Below are 18,509 nucleotides of genomic sequence, written 5' to 3'. Positions count from 1 at the left end.
AATGCACTGCAGGTAGTACAAAATGGGGTTAATATAGGAGAAAACCCCCCAGAGCTGTGCTTTGTGGACACTTTTCAGAGAACAAATTTGTTAGCATGGAAATGGAGTGTTGTTGACCCCCCTCCCCCCCCCCCTTCACCGATTCACAGGCAGAGGTGATCGCATTATCTGCGGGGTGCCGCAGAAAATGCAGGCGGATGCGTATGCTCTTAGCAGTTTTTGCAGTTTGATTGCGATCCAACCTGAATCAGGCCCCATTACCTATCACAATGCACTGCGGGTAGTACAAAATGGGGTTAATATAGGAGAAAAAACCCCAGAGCTGTGCTCCTTAACTGTCCCTGGTGGCTAGTGGAGCGGCTGCCCAGTAATCAGTGTCCACGCCAGTGCGCACACGGCCCGCCCCCTACAGCCATGCTGGATCACGGTATAGTGTGGGCACAGAAGCCCCTTACCTCCCTTTCATCAGCGGCCTCGTGATCCCGGAGGGCGGTGTGTGTGTGACTGACCTTAGGAAGAAACCGGAGCCTCCGCTGCAGTGACCCAGCAACCAGGGCACGGGAGTATACTGCGCCGCTGGGAGTGACGGAGCTGCAGTAAAGATGTCTATTAGACCTAGCCTGCTGCAGCCCTTGTACATTCTTATAAAAAAAGTTCTTCTTTTCTTGTCAAAATTAATAGCTAAGTATAGGCTGCCTGAGGCAGCCCCCTGTTAAGTGTCCTGCTACTGAAGGCACCAACTACAAACTGAGCTCCCTGTTCATGGAAGCGAGGTTATAGAGCAGGGGGCGCTGAGCATCTTGGGAACAGTCAAAAGCTTTGAGCCTGTTGGTGCCTCAGATCAAGATCCTACTCTACACCACAATGTGAATCCTTGTGGAGTCCAGTGTACCCCACAGAAGAAATGAATGTGTCACACCCATTGGCAGCAACATTAGAATAGCTGCTGATGGGCACAATTGAGAAAGGAAGGGGGGAAAATATTTGAATCCAGCACATATATGTAATTTGAATATGTAATTTGTACCTTCCTACTTTAAAATGTAATGGATGAACCTCACCCTGTGAGAACTATCTTCATGATCAAGAGATCTCATATGCAAGATAAGTATGTGTTGGCAGAGGCGCTCACTGGGCAGAGATGCTGATCGCATCTCTGGCATGTGCCGGTGCACTGCGGCACCAGCACACACACACACACTTCAGACCTGATCTCCTGTTGTGTGAATATGCACAGCAGAGATCAGGTCTGAATACAGCTGTCAGTAAGGCAGGGATCTGCTGCTGCCAGTGAGGCAGGGATGTGCTGCTGTCAGTGAAGCAGTGATCTGCTGCTGCCAGTGAGGCAGGGATCTGCTGCTGCCAGTGAGGCAGGGATGTGCTGCTATAAGTGAGGCAGGTATGTGCTGCTGTCAGTGAAGCAGGGATGTGCTGCTGTCAGCGAGGCAGTGATCTGCTGCCCACTATCTCCCTATCACCCCTGCCTGAGTCACACACTTTCCCTGTCACCCCTGCCCCAGTTACCCACTATCTCCCAGTCACCGCTGCCTCAGTTAACCACTATACCTGCGACCCCTGCCTCAGTCACCCACTATACCAGTCACCCCTGCTTTAGTCACCCACTATCTCTGTCACCCCTGCCTCAGTCAACCACTATCTCCATATCACCCCTGGCCAAGGGGTAGATACGCCCCTGAGGGTCAGGGCCAGCAACAGAAATCTCGGGGCCCAGTACACTGATATCTCTGGGGCGGCTGTAAGAGTGCGGGGTTGTACGGATGTATGAGAGCGGGGTTGTACGGATGTATGAGAGCGGCAGTGTATGGATGTATGAGAGCAACAGTGTACAGTTGTGTGAGAGCGGCAGTGTGCGGATGTATGAGAGTGGCGGTGTACGGATGTATGAGAGCGGCAGTGTATGGATGGCAGCGTCATAGGGAGGGATGTCGGAATGCTGTTATAGGGTTCCTAATACAAAATGCCACGTTGGGCTTGATGGGCAGGTAGTGCGGCAAGCACACCCAAATTGGCATCTGACGTCGCCTGCAGTCCACACTGTTGTGAGGAGTCAGAGTTAATTTTGACTGTGTAGTGTACTCACAGAGGACCTACCGCCCGTCCCCTCCTCGCATCTGAGCAGCAGGTCAGGCTCTTATTTTCTTTTTAATCAGGAGAGGCCGAGTGAACTGTGAGCAGGGGGGCAGAGCTACATGGGACCCAGAGGGGCTGCTGTGCTGTCAGAGAGGGAGAGAAAGAGAGAGATGAAGCTACTGCAGATCCCCAGCTGATTGTGAGGTGCCGGGTTGAAGGGTGATGTGATCACCCTTCTCCCTCGCTGCCGCTGGGGACCGCATCTAGGCTTCCTCCATCGAGGGCATGCGGCGCAGCAGTGGGCAGCGTGTAATGAGTTTGTCTGACTCATTATACTGCTGCCTGTTGTGGACACCTCCGTCCGTACGGACTGGTGTACATGCCCAGCACAGAGGTGACAGTGTTGGTGGAAGTGCTGCCCAGTTCTGACCCTGCAGGCCTCCCTGATCTGACTGCGGCCGCTGCTACTGCTGCGGCCCGAAACCCCTGCCGGTCCCCTCCATAGACTTCTGCCTGTCCAGCGCTGAGGTACTAGGGGTATCCCAGCTGCGGGAAGGGTATGTCTCTGGCTTTCTCTCCGGCAGGGGAAGGTGACAGCGGCGGAGGAAGTGTTGCCCACCTCAGACACTGCAGGCCTCCCCGATCCAGCTGCGGCCACAGCTGATGCTGCCAGAACCCCCTGCTGGTCTCCTTTGTTGACTGCCGCATGGCCAGTGCTGAAGTACTGGGGGTAGGCCAGCTACGGGAAGAGTGTATCTGCCTCGGGCTCTCTCTCTCTGTCAGGGGAAGGAAGGGCTGATTCTCTGGCACAACAGGGAGGGCTAGGCTGCAGGAACACAGCACTGGAAGAAACAGGAGGCCGAACTCATGACCAAAAAGTGAGCAGTGCAGTGATCAGCCCCCTAGTCTTTCCCTCTCTCTGGGTGCAGAGCTGTATTCTACAGAGAGAGCTGGGATGGGAAGAAGGGGAACGGCACCTGACACACACATACACGCGCGGCACCTGACACACACATACACGCGCAACACCTGACACACACACATACACGTGCGGCACCTGACACACACACACGTAGCATCAGACACAATAAAATAAACATGCAGCACCTGACCCACACATACACGCGCAACACCTGACACACACACACATACACGTGCGGCACCTGACACACACACGTACCATTATACACAATAAAATAAACATGCAGCACCTGACACATGCATATACACGCAGCACCTGACACATGCATATACACGCAGCACCTGACACATGCATATACACGCAGCACCTGACACATGCATATACACGCAGCACCTGACACATGCATATACACGCAGCACCTGACACATGCATATACACGCACACCATCAGACACACACATACACACGCAGTGCCTTACTCACACACACATAGACACGTGCAGCACCTGAGGTACACACATGTACACGCGCAGCACCTGACGCACACACATGTACATGCGCAGCACCTGACGCACACTCATGTACACACGCAGCACCTGACGCACACTCATGTACACGCGCAGCACCTAATGCACACTCATGTACACGCGCAGCACCTGACGCACACTCATGTACACGCGCATCACCTGACACAGACATACGTATTCATGCACAGCACCAGACATACACTTGTACACACGCGGAGCACCTGATACTCACACACATATACACCCGCAACACCTGACACACACACACACACACACACACGCACGCGGCAGCTGACGCATACACACGCACCATCAGACACACTCATATATACACGCAGCACCTGACACACACATACACACAGGAGCTGACACACACATACACAGGCAGCACCTGACACACACACACATATACACGCGCAGCACCTGACACCACGCACTCACACGTACAAGCAATGCATTTCACGCCTACCTCCAGCCTCAGTTACAGGCTGCTGCCGCCTACCCCCCTCCCTGCATCAGCTGCAAAGGCAGCAAAATATTTTGACCAAAGTCTAAAGGCCCGTACACATTAAACGATGTCGCTCTGTGAGCTACATCGTCTAATGTTTCCCCTCCCGGGCCGGCCGGCGGCCGACTGTACACACTGAGCGATATGACCGCTCATATCGCTCAGTGACGTCACGCCCCCGCCAGCCCTGCATGAAGGTCGTGGACGACAGTCCACATCCTTCCTGCATGCCCTACCGACAGCGAAGATTGTTGCCGACCCGCGGGGCCGCGCATCGTTTGTCGCTGGCTGCATACACACTTAACGATAAAATGAGCGACGTCGCTCATTAAATCGTTAAGTGTGTACGGACCTTAAACAATTTGGTTTGGTTAATAAAATAATTTTGCACAGAACAGTGATGTTATACGAACATTTTCATTAAACATTTAAAAAATCAAATGTTTATTCTTTAAGTGAAATTTTACATTTCTGAATAAAAAAAATAAATTTAAAAAAAGCGATGAAATTCCATAGACAAAAAACCTTACGGTTTCACATGTCCCATTAAGGCTTCTTAGACATGATCGAAATTTCAGAAACCTGTTGTAACTCTTCCACTCAAACTCCAAAAAGCAATGAAATTCCAATCATTAAGGCTGACGCCTTAATGGACGTGTTCCTTGCGCAATACAGATATGGTATGCCATCACAGCCTGTGGGTAAGTGCAGATTCAGCACTCTCACAGAGTGAGATTGCTGTCACTCACACAATGGTGGAGCTGCTAATTCACAGATTTGTGTGCTCATTGGAATACACACATGCAGTCTATGCAACTGAAGGTCTGAGCGGAAGACAAAGCTGCTCAGATGAGGTAAGAGTGTTGTTGATTGGAGGGAGGAGAGCGGTGTGGATGGGGGAACAGAAGTGTGTGGATAGAGGGAACACTAAGCAGCACTAATGGGGGGGACAGAGAAACACAGGGGGTAATTCAGACCGCAGCAGCAGCAGCGATTGAAGTCTGAATTAGTTTGTGAGGTACGCACGTGCAATGGCCGCACTGCGCGTGCGTACCCCAGGAGCCCAGTGAGATGCTATCACCCTGCCTGATTGATAGGCAGAGGTGGTTGCGGGGAAGGAGGGGGGCGTGCAAACAGCGTTAGAATGCCATTGGCAGGGCATGGTCTGCACAACGGAGGCGTTTCCGGACCACTGGGGGGTGGGCTGTGGCGGTTATCCCCCTGCCAAGAGTGCAGGATCCACTAAATTTACCTTCAGGATGTCAGCTACATGAATAGGGTAAGAGTGGTGTGGATAGGGGGTAGATTAAGCAGCAAGTATGGGAAGGGAGACAGAGCGGTGCAGATGGGGGAAATGGTGCAGATGGGTTGAAAACACTGGCATGGATGGGTAGAAAACTGGTGCAGATGGGAGAGAAGACAGTGTGCCATGTACTGGAGGAGGCGGAGTGACGTTGAAGAAGGAAACACTGAGCAGCACAGAGAGAAGGAAACGGTGGTACAGACAATGCACAGGTGGGGAAAGACAGATGGTACAGATAAGTTAGTACAGACTAGCACAGATGGGAGAACACAGCAGTAGGGATTGGGGAAGACCGGGCAGCATGGTGGTGTATAGGGGAAGTAAGTGTAGATGCATAGACCGTAGATGGGGTATTATAGTTTAGCAATTAACCAAGATGTTTGAGGGAGCTAAATGTGTATACTAAGTGAGATGGATGTATGGAGTTAGAAGGATGTTGTAACAAGGTGGCTTTGTTGTGTTGACTGAATGGGATGGTTGTGGGCACTGTGTGGGATGGGAGCACCACAAAACTGCTCAGACCTTCAGTTGCATAGACTGCATGTGTGTATTCCAATGAGCACACAAATCTGTGAATTAGCAGCTCCACCATTGTGTGAGTGACAGCAATCTCACTCTGTGAGAGTGCTGAATCTGCACTTACCCACAGGCTGTGATGGCATACCATATCTGTATTGCGCAAGGAACACGTCCATTAAGGCGTCAGCCTTAATGATCGGAATTTCATTGCTTTTTGGAGTTTGAGTGGAAGAGTTACAACAGGCTTCTGAAATTTCGATCATGTCTAAGAAGCCTTAATGGGACATGTGAAACCGTAAGGTTTTTTGTCTATGGAATATATATATATATATATATATATATATCACAAACATATATGATTCATACATATATCACACACACATACATGATACATACATGAGAAAGACCTGGGATGGTGATGAGGCCAGGGCCCCCTGCTGATGTTGCGTTGAGGTTCAATCCCACCCAGGGACCTAATTGACCTTGTTATCAGATTTTGGTGATCTTTAAGTAGACAAGTCAAATTTCATACCCCCTGTTATGGTGTAGGGTACCTGGCCTTCTCTGATGTAATCAGAGTTAGATTTGATTCAGTGATTTTATAAAAACATCTAGGAAGCACAATTTAGCAGTGGGTTGCAGAGAAAAAGAAATATGCTGGCAAAAAAATCAAATTGCGTGATTAAACAGCTCTTCATTTTCTGGCTTTATTTTTATGCTAACAAATTTGTTCTCTGAAAAGTGTCCACAAAGCCAAGTCTCTGATTAACACCTTTGTAGGGATGGTTTTTCACCTATTACTAAATTAAACTTGCTTCATTGGAAAGGCAGCAAGATGCATCCTCATTTCAATGTCTACTGAAATAATACAGGTTGACACCAGGAAACATTAACGCCACTGCATCCTTGCTGCTTTCTCATGTGGAAGTCTGTTTAATGTGAAAACAAGGTGATATCTAATTAGCACACAGGTAAGGAATTAAGAAAATCTTTATTTAAGGGTGAAGATGTTTCTCACAAAATCGTTGCCCCAATGCATCATTGAAATTCAAGCTGGAAAGATGATTTTAATATATCACTTGTACATTTTGTATTGCTCTTCTGGTGACAATGTAGTTTGTTTTTGTCAATTACCATTTTAATAATAGGGTAAAGAAAATGAAGTGGATTTTTGAAAGAAAACAATACTGTCAATATACTATTAAAACAAATTAAAATGGTAAAAGTTATTGTACTTTAAGTAAAAATAAAAGAGCCAAAATATCAATCCCAGTTTTGGATTACTTTAATTAACAAAAAAAAAATGCATATAGCAGAGGATAGTTTCAATCTGCCTACCTCTGGGTTATGGGCCTAGCATGCTTCCATTGCAGTACTCTGCTGCACATGTAAGTGCAAGAGATCCTGAAGCACTCACTCATCATGGGAAAGTACCAATGTGTTTCTTCGTTGGTTGATGGAAGAAACATCTTACAAAAACTCTCCAGATTATTGACTTTTTAAAGTTTTTCTAGGAAACGTTTTAGATGAATGCTTATTAGCCTTTGTCAGTATGAACTTTTGCAAAGTGTCTCTGTGGCGCAATCAGTTAGTATGTACGGCTATTAACCAAAAGGTTGGTGGTTCAATCCCACCCAGGGACCTAATTGACCTTGTTATCAGATTTTGGTGATCTTTAAGTAGACAAGTCAAATTTCATACCCCCTGTTATGGTGTAGGGTACCTGGCCTTCTCTGATGTAATCAGAGTTAGATTTGATTCAGTGATTTTATAAAAACATCTAGGAAGCACAATTTAGCAGTGGGTTGCAGAGAAAAAGAAATATGCTGGCAAAAAAATCAAATTGCGTGATTAAACAGCTCTTCATTTTCTGGCTTTATTTTTATGCTAACAAATTTGTTCTCTGAAAAGTGTCCACAAAGCACAGCTCTGGGGGGTTTTCTCCTATATTAACTGCGTGTGTGTCAGGCGCTGCATGTGTGTCAGGCGCTGCGTGTGTGTCAGGCGCTGCGTGTGTGTCAGGCGCTGCGTGTGTGTCAGGCGCTGCGTGTCTGCGTGTGTGTCAGGCGCTGCGTGTCTGCGTGTGTGTCAGGCGCTGCGTGTCTGCGTGTGTGTCAGGCGCTGCGTGTCTGTGTGTCAGGTGCTGCGTGTGTGTGTCAGGTGCTGCGTGTGTGTGTGTCAGATGCTGCGTGTCTGCGTGTGTGTCAGGTGCTGCGTGTGAGTATGTCAGGTGCTGCGTGTGTCAGAAGCATGTGAGTGTCAGGTGCGTGTGTGTGTCAGGTGCTGCGTGTGTCAGGCGCTGCGTGTGTCAGGCGCTGCGTGTGTCAGGCGCGTGTGTGTCAGGCGCTGCCTGTGCGTCAGGCGCTGCGTGTCTGTGTGTGTCAGGCGCTGCGTGTCTGTGTGTGTCAGGCGCTGCGTGTGTGTCAGGCGCTGCCTGTGCGTGTGTGCCAGGCGCTGCCTGTGCGTGTGTGTCAGGCGCCGCGTGTCTGTCAGGCGCCGCGTGTCTGTCAGGCGCCGCGTGTGCGTCAGGCGCCGCGTGTGCGTCAGGCGCCGCGTGTGCGTCAGGCGCCGCGTGTCTATGTGCGTCAGGCACCGCGTGTGAGTGTGTGCGTGTGTGTCAGGTCCGTGTGAGTGTCAGGTGCTGCGTCTGTGTGTGCGTGTGTCAGGTGCTGCGTGTGAGTGTGTGCGCGTGTGTCAGGTCCGTGTGAGTGTCAGGTGCTGTGTGTGTGTGTGTCAGGTGCTGTGTGTGTGCGTGTGTGTCAGGTGCTGTGTGTGTGTGTGTGTCAGGTGCTGTGTGCGTGTGCGTCAGGCGCTGCATATGCGTATGCGTGTCAGGCGTTGCATGTCTGTGTGTCAGGCGCTGCGTGTCTGGGGGGGGTGGCCGGACACACAGCAGAGAGGGGGGGGGGGTGGCTGGACACACAGCAGAGAGGGGAGGGTGACCGGACACACGGCAGGGAGGGGAGGGGGTAGGGGGTGGCCGAACACAGCAGGAAGAGGGGGGAGTTGCCGAACACACAGCAGGGGAGGGGAGGGGATGGTGGCCAGACAAACAGCAGGGGATGGGAGGGGGGGGGGAGGGTAGGCCGGACACACAGCAGGTGAGGGGGGGGTGGCTGGACACACAGCAGGGAGGGGGGGTAGGCAGGACACACAGCAGGGGAGGGGAGGGTGGCCGGACAAAAAGCAGGGAGGGGGGGGTAGGCCGGACACACAGCAGGGGAGGGGGGGTGGCTGGACACACAGCAGGTGAGGGGGGGGCTGGACACACAGCAGGTGAGGGGGGGGGGGGGCTGGACACGCAGCAGGTGAGGGGGGGGGGGGCTGGACACGCAGCAGGGGAGGGGGGGGTAGGCCGGACACACAGCAGGGGAGGGGAGGGTGGCCGGACACACAGCATGGGAGGGGAGGGTGGCCGGACACACAGCAGGGGAGGGGAGGGTGGCCGGACACACAGCAGGGAAGGGGAGGGTGGCCGGACACACAGCAGGGAAGGGGAGGGTGGCCGGACAAACAGCAGGGAGGGGGGGGTAGGCCGGACACACAGCAGGGGAGGAGGGGGGGGCTGGACACACAGCAGGTGAGGGGGGGGGGGCTGGACACACAGCAGGTGAGGGGGGGGTAGGCCGGTCACACAGCAGGGAGGGGGGGGGTAGGCCGCCGGACACACAGCAGGGGAGGGGAGGGTGGCCGGACAAACAGCAGGGATGGGGGGGTAGGCCGGACACACAGCAGGTGAGGGGGGGGTGGCTGGACACACAGCAGGTGAGGGGGGGGGTCTGGACACACAGCAGGGAGGGGGGGGTAGGCCGGACAAACAGCAGGGAGGGGGGGGGGTAGGCCGGACACACAGCAGGGAGGGGGGGGGGGCTGGACACACAGCAGGGGGGGGTAGGCCAGACACACAGCAGGTGAGGGGGGGGTGGCTGGACACACAGCAGGGAGGGGGGGGGGGGGTAGGCCGGACACACAGCAGGTGAGGGGGGGGGGGGCTGGACACACAGCAGGTGAGGGGGGGGGGGGGCTGGACACACAGCAGGTGAGGGGGGGGGGTAGGCCGGACACACAGCAGGTGAGGGGGGGGTGGCTGGACACACAGCAGGGAGGGAAGGGGGTAGCCTTATTATAATAACCGTGTGGGGGAGGAGTCTACGGCGGTGGGTGAATGAGATGTGGGGGCAGGCTGCTAAGGGTGCAGGGGAGGAGGGGAAGGGAGCCGGATGGATCTGAATGTGAGCCGCACGTAAGGGACCATACTGATCCTCCCCACCTCAGCCCGCTGGTGCTGCTGCTGCTGCTGCCTGACTTCTTCCGTGCAGCACAGCTGTCTTCTCCGGCTGCCGCTGCCGCTCCCGCACCCGCTTCAGGTGTGGGGGTAAAACACCGCTCAGTAGGCAAGCGCTGTCAGTCAGGAGTCAGCGCTGCACCGGATGTCTCTTCTGGATGTCCTCTGACTTTCTCCTGCGGCGCAACTCCAGCTATTCCTCCCGCTGCGGCTCCCACTTCGGGTAAGGGGACCATATTGCTCAGTAGTGAGCACTTTCGGTAAGCCTGCGGCTGCTATGCCGCTACCCCTCTCCTCCACAGTCCTAATGGGTCGCTGCAGTCTGTAAGGGACCGCAGGTGCACACACCCAGGAACCGCTGGCTCTCCTCCCGCCGCCAGCAGCTACTTTTATAACCTCAGCCTGCACGAGACCCCTTCCCTCACTCACTCTCGCTCTCCTGGCGGCCACTGCGCAGCCGCAACAAATTGAAAAGCCTTATCTCTATAATGGGGCATATTTCTCTTAATTAAAAAAACCCTATAACTTTCTGAAAAACCACAACCCCAAAAGGCACTACACTGGGGCATACTCTATCTAGTAAAACAAACCCCAAGTCTTAATTCGTCCTCTATCCGGAGTTATGCCTTCCCAAAAAATATCTAATTCACTCTATAGGAAAACGGTGTCAAAAAGCCACAAAGGAAGTCACAGAAAAAAACTGACAGTTGGAACTTTAGGTTACTCCCAATTCCTCATTTTTTATTATTTTGCCCTGAAATTTGGCATGCAGCACCGGGTGACGATTCTACACGCCCATGCCAAATTTCAGCTCAGTACGTCCAATCAGTTTTGAGGTGTAGCCCCTCAAACACCATGCCCCCATCTCAGAAGTTCCCTATGGGAGAATTCCGTTTGTTCGATTCAGCCTTAATATAAGGGCACGACCGTGCCCTTATAATATCTATCTATCTATCTATCTATCTATCGTATGTGTGTGTATATATACATCTATACATACATGCGCTAACACCTGGACATACACTGATGTACCCACACCTAATATCCATACATACACGCCCTGACACCTGGACATACACCAACATTCCCACACCTGCATCTATACATAAACATGCTGACACCTGGACATACACCAACGTACAAGCACCTGCATCTATATATACACGCGCTGACAAATGGACATACACCGACGTACCCACACTTGCATCTATACATACATGCACTGACATCTGGACATACAAGCACCTGCATCTATACATACACGCGCTGACACCTGAACCTACACTGACCTTCCCACACCTGCATCTATACATACACATTCTGACACCTGGACATACACAGACGTACCCACACCTGCATCTATACATACACGCGTTGACACCTGGACGTACACTGACGTACACACACCTACATCTATATATGCATGGATGCAAATGTGGGTACGTCTGTATACGTCCAGGTGTTAGCATGTGTATGTATAGATGTTAGGTGTGGGTACATCAGTGTATGTCCAGGTGTCAGCACATGTATGTATAGATTCACATGTGGGTAAGCCGGTGTACGTCCACGTGTCAGCATGTGTAGGTATAGATGCAGGTGTGGGTACGTTGGTGTACGTTTAGGGGTCAGCGTGTTAATGTATAGATGTTGGTGTGTGTATGTCAGTGTACGTACAGATATAGGTGTGTGTGTGTGTATGTATGTATGTATGTATGTATGTATGTATATGTATAGAGGAAGGTGTGATACATACATATAACACATACATGATAGATACATACATATATCACACACACGATAGATAGATAGATAGATAGATAGATAGATAGATAGATAGATAGATAGAACACATACATACAAGATAGATACATACATACATACATACATACATGATAGATACATATATATACACACACATACGATAGATAGATAGATAGATAGATAGATAGATAGATAGATAGATATATCACAAACATATATGATTCATACATATATCACACACACATACATGATACATACATGAGAAAGATGAGGCCAGGGCCCCCTGCTGATGTTGCGTTGAGGAAGGCAGTGTTCCAGGGCGGATGCCAGTCGGGGAGAGCGCCGCGCAGCCCGGGAAAAATACTGCTGAGGAGCTACATCTGGAAGAGCCCCTGGGAGGGAGAGTGCCACATGCCCCATCCTGCGCGGCAGACTCTGCAGGCCTGCACATGGGAAGGGAGGTCTCTGGCCACACGTACTCACCCTTCTGCTGAAGCCCTCTCCAGCGGGGAGCGGGGCCAGGATGAACCTCAACCTGTGAGAACTATCTTCATGATCAAGAGATCTCATATGCAAGATAAGTATGTGTTGGGATAGGGCTGGGGAGGGTGGCTGCTCGGGCACACCCCCGTCAAGTTAAGGAGATTTAACTGAGGAAGCACAAGGGAACTCTCGTCTGGGGACAACAACTGCAGGGAGACCACAAGTTAGGACATGTGTCGGACATTAAACCATATGCAACAACTATTGCAAGCATTCCTGGGGGAAGGTCTGCAGCAGACGGATTTGCATACGGTGATGTCATCCAAGCAGTGGGCCAAAGTTGGCTGGAACCCTCATCTGTATATGAAAAGAGAAAAGGGGCATGCAGGGCATGGCGGCCTTTTGCGGCGCTTGGATAACCCCAAGTTTGCATTAAACACCCCCACCCTCCTTCGGTGTGGGGCTCATGTTGGCCATGCCCAAGCCCCTGAAGCATTCAAGCTGATTTCTTGCAGCAGCTGGGCACTGTAACAGCTTCAGAGCTGCTCTACAAGACAAGTAAAAGGGTGTGGGCCCTGCAGCACCACCTGTAGTTTGCATACACACATATATAGGACAGCATCTCTTATATGCCCCAGGGTCAATAAAATAGTATCCTTGTCTAGGCTATCCATCCCCTCAGATAAGGTATTTGTCCATGCCGCTACAGCACTACACACCCAGGCCGACGCAATTGCCGGTCTGAGTAAGGTACCTGAATGTGTATAAATGGACTTCAGGGTAATCTCCTGTTTGCGGTCAGCACACTCTTTGAGGGTAGCCGTATCCTGGGACGGGAGGGCTACCTTCTTGGATAAGCGTGTTAATGCTTTGTCCACCCTAGGGGAGGATTCCCATCGTAACCTATCCGTTGATGGGAAAGGATACGCCATAAGAATCCTTTTGGAAATCTGCAGTCTTTTATCTGGAGATTCCCAAGCTTTTTCACATAACTCGTTCAGCTCGTGTGAGGGGGGAAAGGTTACCTCAGGCTTCTTTCCCTTGTACATATGTACCCTCTTGTCAGCGACAGGGGGTTCCTCTGTGATGTGCAAAACATCTTTTATTGCCATAATCATAAATCGAATGGATTTTGCCAATTTTGGCTGTAACTTTGCATCATCGTAATCGACACTGGAGTCAGAATCCGTGTCGGTATCTGTGTCAACAATCTGGGATAGTGGGCGCTTATGAGACCCTGACAGTCCCTGCAACATAGGATCAGGCATGGGTTGAAACCCTGACTGTCCCAAAGCTTCTGCCTTGTCTAATCTTTTGTGCAATGAGTTTACACTAGCATTTAAAACATTCCACATATCCATCCAATCAGCTGTCGGCGGAGACACCACATTCATTTGCTCCCGCTCCTCTCTAATATAGCCTTCTTCCTCAGACATGTCGACACACGTGTACCGACACACTTCACACACAGGGAATGCTTTTTCTGAAGACAGTTTCCCCACAAGGCCCTTTGGAGAGACAGAGAGAGAGTATGCCAGCACACCCCCCAGCGCTATATAACCCAGGAATAAAACAGTAACTTAATGTTTGCCCAGTGGTGCTGCTGTATGTAATTTGCGAATTATGTGCCCCCCCCCCCCCCTCTTTTCAACCCTCTTGTCTAACGTGGTATAAGCAGGGTAGAGTCCGGGGAGCTTCCTCTCAGCGGTGCTGTGGAGAAAAAATGGCGCTGGTGAGTGCTGAGGGAGAAGCCCCGCCCCCTCGGAGGCGGGCTTCTGTCCCGCTTAAACTGTAAAATTGGTGGGGGCTTATACATATATAAAGTGCCCAGCTGTATATATGTTATATTTTTGCGAAAGAGGTTTATATTGCTGCCCAGGGCGCCCCCCCTGCGCCCTGCACCCTTACAGTGACCGGAGTATGTGAGGTGTATGGGAGAAAAGGCGCACAGCTGCAGTGCTGTGCGTTACCTCAGTGAAGATCATGAAGTCTTCTGCCGCCTCTGAAGTCTTCTTTTCTTCTCATACTCACCCGGCTTCTATCTTCCGGCTCTGCGAGGGGGACGGCGGCGCGGCTCTGGGACGGACGGCGAGGGTGAGATCCTGCGTACCAATCCCACTGGAGCTAATGGTGTCCAGTAGCCTAAGAAGCAGGACCTTGCAACTCAGAGAGTAGGGCTGCTTCTCTCCCCTCAGTCCCTCGATGAGGGAGTCTGTTGCCAGCAGTGCTCCCTGAAAATTAAAAACCTAACAAAATACTTTCTGTCAGAAAGCTCAGGAGAGCTCCTGAAAAGCACCCAGTCTCCACTGGGTACAGTATCAAACTGAGGTCTGGAGGAGGGGCATAGAGGGAGGAGCCAGTGCACACCCAGAACTAAAGTCTTTCTTAAAGTGCCCATGTCTCCTGCGGAGCCCGTCTATCCCCATGGTCCTTACGGAGTCCCCAGCATCCTCTAGGACGGTAGAGAAAATAGGATTTTAATACCTACCGGTACATCCTTTTCTCTTAGTCCGTAGAGGATGCTGGGCACCCGTCCCAGTGCGTACTGTGTCTGCAGTTATTAAATGGCCCTTAACTCCAGAACATTTATGTGGAGATGAAAACATCCAAGGAAGACTTGACCATCTTCCTTGGATGTTTTCCCCCTGTGTGACTGCTCTCCAGCCTCAGAGGGTTGCATCCGTGGTCCCTAGGATCCCGTCCTGGATCCCGAACCATCGCCCCTCTAGGTGGTGAGAACTGTGCAGCCACCAATGGAGTGAGATTCTGGTCTTGGAAGACAGGATTATCCTCCGGTGCATGTGTAGGTGGGATCCGGACCACTTGTCCAACAGGTCCCACTGGAACACTCTGGCATGGAACCTGCCAAACTGAATGGCCTCGTAGGCCGCAACCATCTTCCCCAGCAACTGAATGCATTGATGGATTAACACTCTTGCTGGTTTCAGAATTTGTTTGACCAGACTCTGGATCTCCAGAGCCTTTCCACTAGAAGAAAACCTCTTCTGTGTCCAGTATCACTCCCAAAAACAACAACCGCGTCATTGGGACCAACTGCGATTTTGGCAAGTTTAGGAGCCAACCATGTTGTTGAAGAACTGTCAGGGAGAGTAGATGTTTTGCACCAACTGGTCCCTGGATCTCGCCTTTATCAGGAGATCATCCAAGTACGGGATAATTGTGACTCCTTGCTTGCGAAGGAGAACCATCATTTCCGCCATCACCCTGGTGAAAATCCTCGGAGCCGTGGACAGACCAAACGGCAACGTCTGAAATTGGTAATGACAATCCTGAATTGCAAACCTCAGGTAGCTTGATTCAGTGGCTAAATGGGAACATATAAGTAGGCATCCTTTATGTCTACCAAAACCATGAAATCTCCTTTATCCCCCGGACTGGAGATCACTACCCTGAGAGATTCCATCTTGAAATTGAATTTCTTTAGGTAGAAATTAAGGGATTTCAGATTTAAGATTGGTCTGACTGAGCCGTCCGGCTTCGGGACCACGAAGAGGCTTGAATAAAAACCTTCTCCCTGCTGACTAAGGCTGATTTGAACAATCGGTGAGGGGGAACGTCTTGAAACCCCAGTTTGTACCCTTGGGACACTATTTGTAAAGCCCACGAGTCCAGGTCCCAATGAATCCAGAACTGACTGAAGAGTTTTAGACGTGCCCCCCACTGGTGCGGGCTCCTGCAAGAGAGCCCTAGCGTCATGCAGTGGATTTGGTAAAAGCAGAGGACGATCTCTGCTCCTGCGATCTTGAAGAGGCTACAGACCTCTTCCCTCTTTTCCTTCCTCTACCTGCAAAGAAAGGGGAATCTTAACTTCTTGCATATCTATTGGGCCGAAATGACTGCGTCAGATAATGATGCGTCTTCATCCGTTGAGAGGGAACATAGGGCAAGAAGGATGACTTACCTGCGGGAGCTGCCGAGATCAAATTAACTAGGCCGTCGCCAAACAAGGCTTCACCTTCATAGGGAAGAGACTCCCTTTCTTCTTGGAGTCAGCATCAGCATTCCCTTGGTGAATCCACAATGCCCTCCTATCCGAGACTGCCATGAAATTGGCCCGTGAGCACTTGTGCCCGGTGTAGGATTTTTAAATATGTGTAGTTTACTGTATGCAAAGGTTTAAAACCTTTTAGGAACTGAGATCTAAGGTGTATTACATGTAGTTTAAAAAAAACAAAAAAGGTTTATTTTATGGCAGTAGTTTCCAAACTGGGGTTCTTGCACTGGTAGCATAGTTTGGTGGTCCAGGACCAATTAAAATTATTTATACTTTATTAAATTGGCAAAACCATTCCCTCACAACATAACTGAACCTGAGGATGACATGCTATAAACACAATTTACTTAATTTTATATTTTTTTCTGAATTTCTCAATAAAAAAAACTTTGGCCTAGGGGTGCCGTGAAACAAATTGTGATACTCTAGGGCAGGGGTGTCAAACCCATGGGCCGCATGCCGCCCCCAATGCATCCTTTTGTGGCCCACAGGCCGGGGTCCGACAGGGGTCCTTTTGTGGCCCGATCACCTTGCTTAGAGCGAGGGCAGGAGAGTGCAGCCAGAGTCTTTGCTTTCTATGTGCGGCACCATCTTCCCGAAGAGATCACCGGGAAGATAGTGCCCCTTCCACTGGCTACAGCACAGGTATACTGGGGTGGGGTAGCAAACTGGGGGCCCCAATGGGCCCCTCCAGCAGTCCCTCTACCAAAACACGTCTTTTGGTGGTTTTGCGGTGTTGTTATAACTACATGGTGACGATACTGTAGCACAGAGATTTTCAACCATTTACAACTCACGTCACACAGAACAAGATTTAAATATTGACATGGCACACTGAAATATAATGGTGATGCATGGTGCAGTATCGTGTCCTAGGATGTCATGTCGCAGCTTCTCCATAGGTAACGCCTGAACAGGCCCGGTGACAGGGGGGACAAAGGGGACACTTGTTCAGGGCTCCAAGTATTGAGAACAGAAATAATGGGGCCACAGTGCCAATATTGCTTTTTAAAGTGTATCCACCAACTGCTCAATTTAAGCAGGAAAACAATTAACAGGCCAACTAAACCCTCCCCCCTCCTTTTACCCCATCACTTTGTCCAGTCCCTGTGGTCCATACTGTATTGCCATTATTATGCATGTTGCTGTGCTGGCCCTTTTCTGAATGTCCCTGCCACCGCCACCGAAGAGCTGGATAGCCCAGTATGAAAACCACCTGCCGGCCTCACTGACGGTCCGAGTCAAAGGCTCCATTTTTTTTTAAAGATCCCTCTGCCAAGTTAAGGGGGGGTTGAGGGGGCCCCAGAGATATCAGTGTACTGGGCCCCGAGATTTCTGTTGCTGGCCCTGACCCTCAGGGGCGTATCTACCCCTTGGCCAGGATGGCACTTGCCAGGGGCACCATCCAGCTGTGCCAACCGTGGCTAAGGGATAGAGTTCTGCAGTCTCGAAAGGGCGCTATGGCAATCAGCGTGGGACTGACCAATTAGACGGTGAGGGAAGGATACTGAAATTGTCCCAACCCTGTTACAGTTTGAAACGCCCCTCAACTGCTGTCCACTGCTTCACTCCTAGCTCTGCCCCTTTGAAATTATTAATCCCTACCCCCCGGTAGGCAGAGTTCTCCAGGCCCATACTCTGGAGTCACCACTGCTGTACATTATGTGCCGGTTGTAGAGGCAGAGCGGGGAACATCAGAGAACGCCACAAATTACACAGTGGGCAAGGAGATGGCTGGAGACAGCTGCACAGCCATGCCTTGCAAGTTCGAGAGAGCTGTTGAATTTCAGCACTTCAAGTCAGAGCCTGCCCCCTGCTGCCCAAGCAGTCCGTGACAGTTAGTGTCGAGGAGGGGGGGATTTGTGCATGTGTGCTATCAGTGTGTGTGTGGGGGGGTGGAGGATGTGTGTGACTGTGAGGGAGCTGTCAGTGTCAGTGGGGAGAGGAGCAGGAGGGAGTTGTCAGTGTGTGGAAGTGATGAGAGTTGTCAGTACTGGGGAAATGTGTGTGTGTGTACTAGATTTAGGAGTGTGTGTTTGTGAGAGGTTTCAGTTGGGGAATTAGAGTTCATACAGTAATTAAATGTTTTCATATTG

This window comes from Pseudophryne corroboree, unplaced genomic scaffold (assembly GCF_028390025.1).
Source record: "Pseudophryne corroboree isolate aPseCor3 unplaced genomic scaffold, aPseCor3.hap2 scaffold_623, whole genome shotgun sequence".
In the NCBI taxonomy this organism is placed as follows: domain Eukaryota; kingdom Metazoa; phylum Chordata; class Amphibia; order Anura; family Myobatrachidae; genus Pseudophryne; species Pseudophryne corroboree.
Note: the sequence above shows the minus strand (reverse complement) of the source record.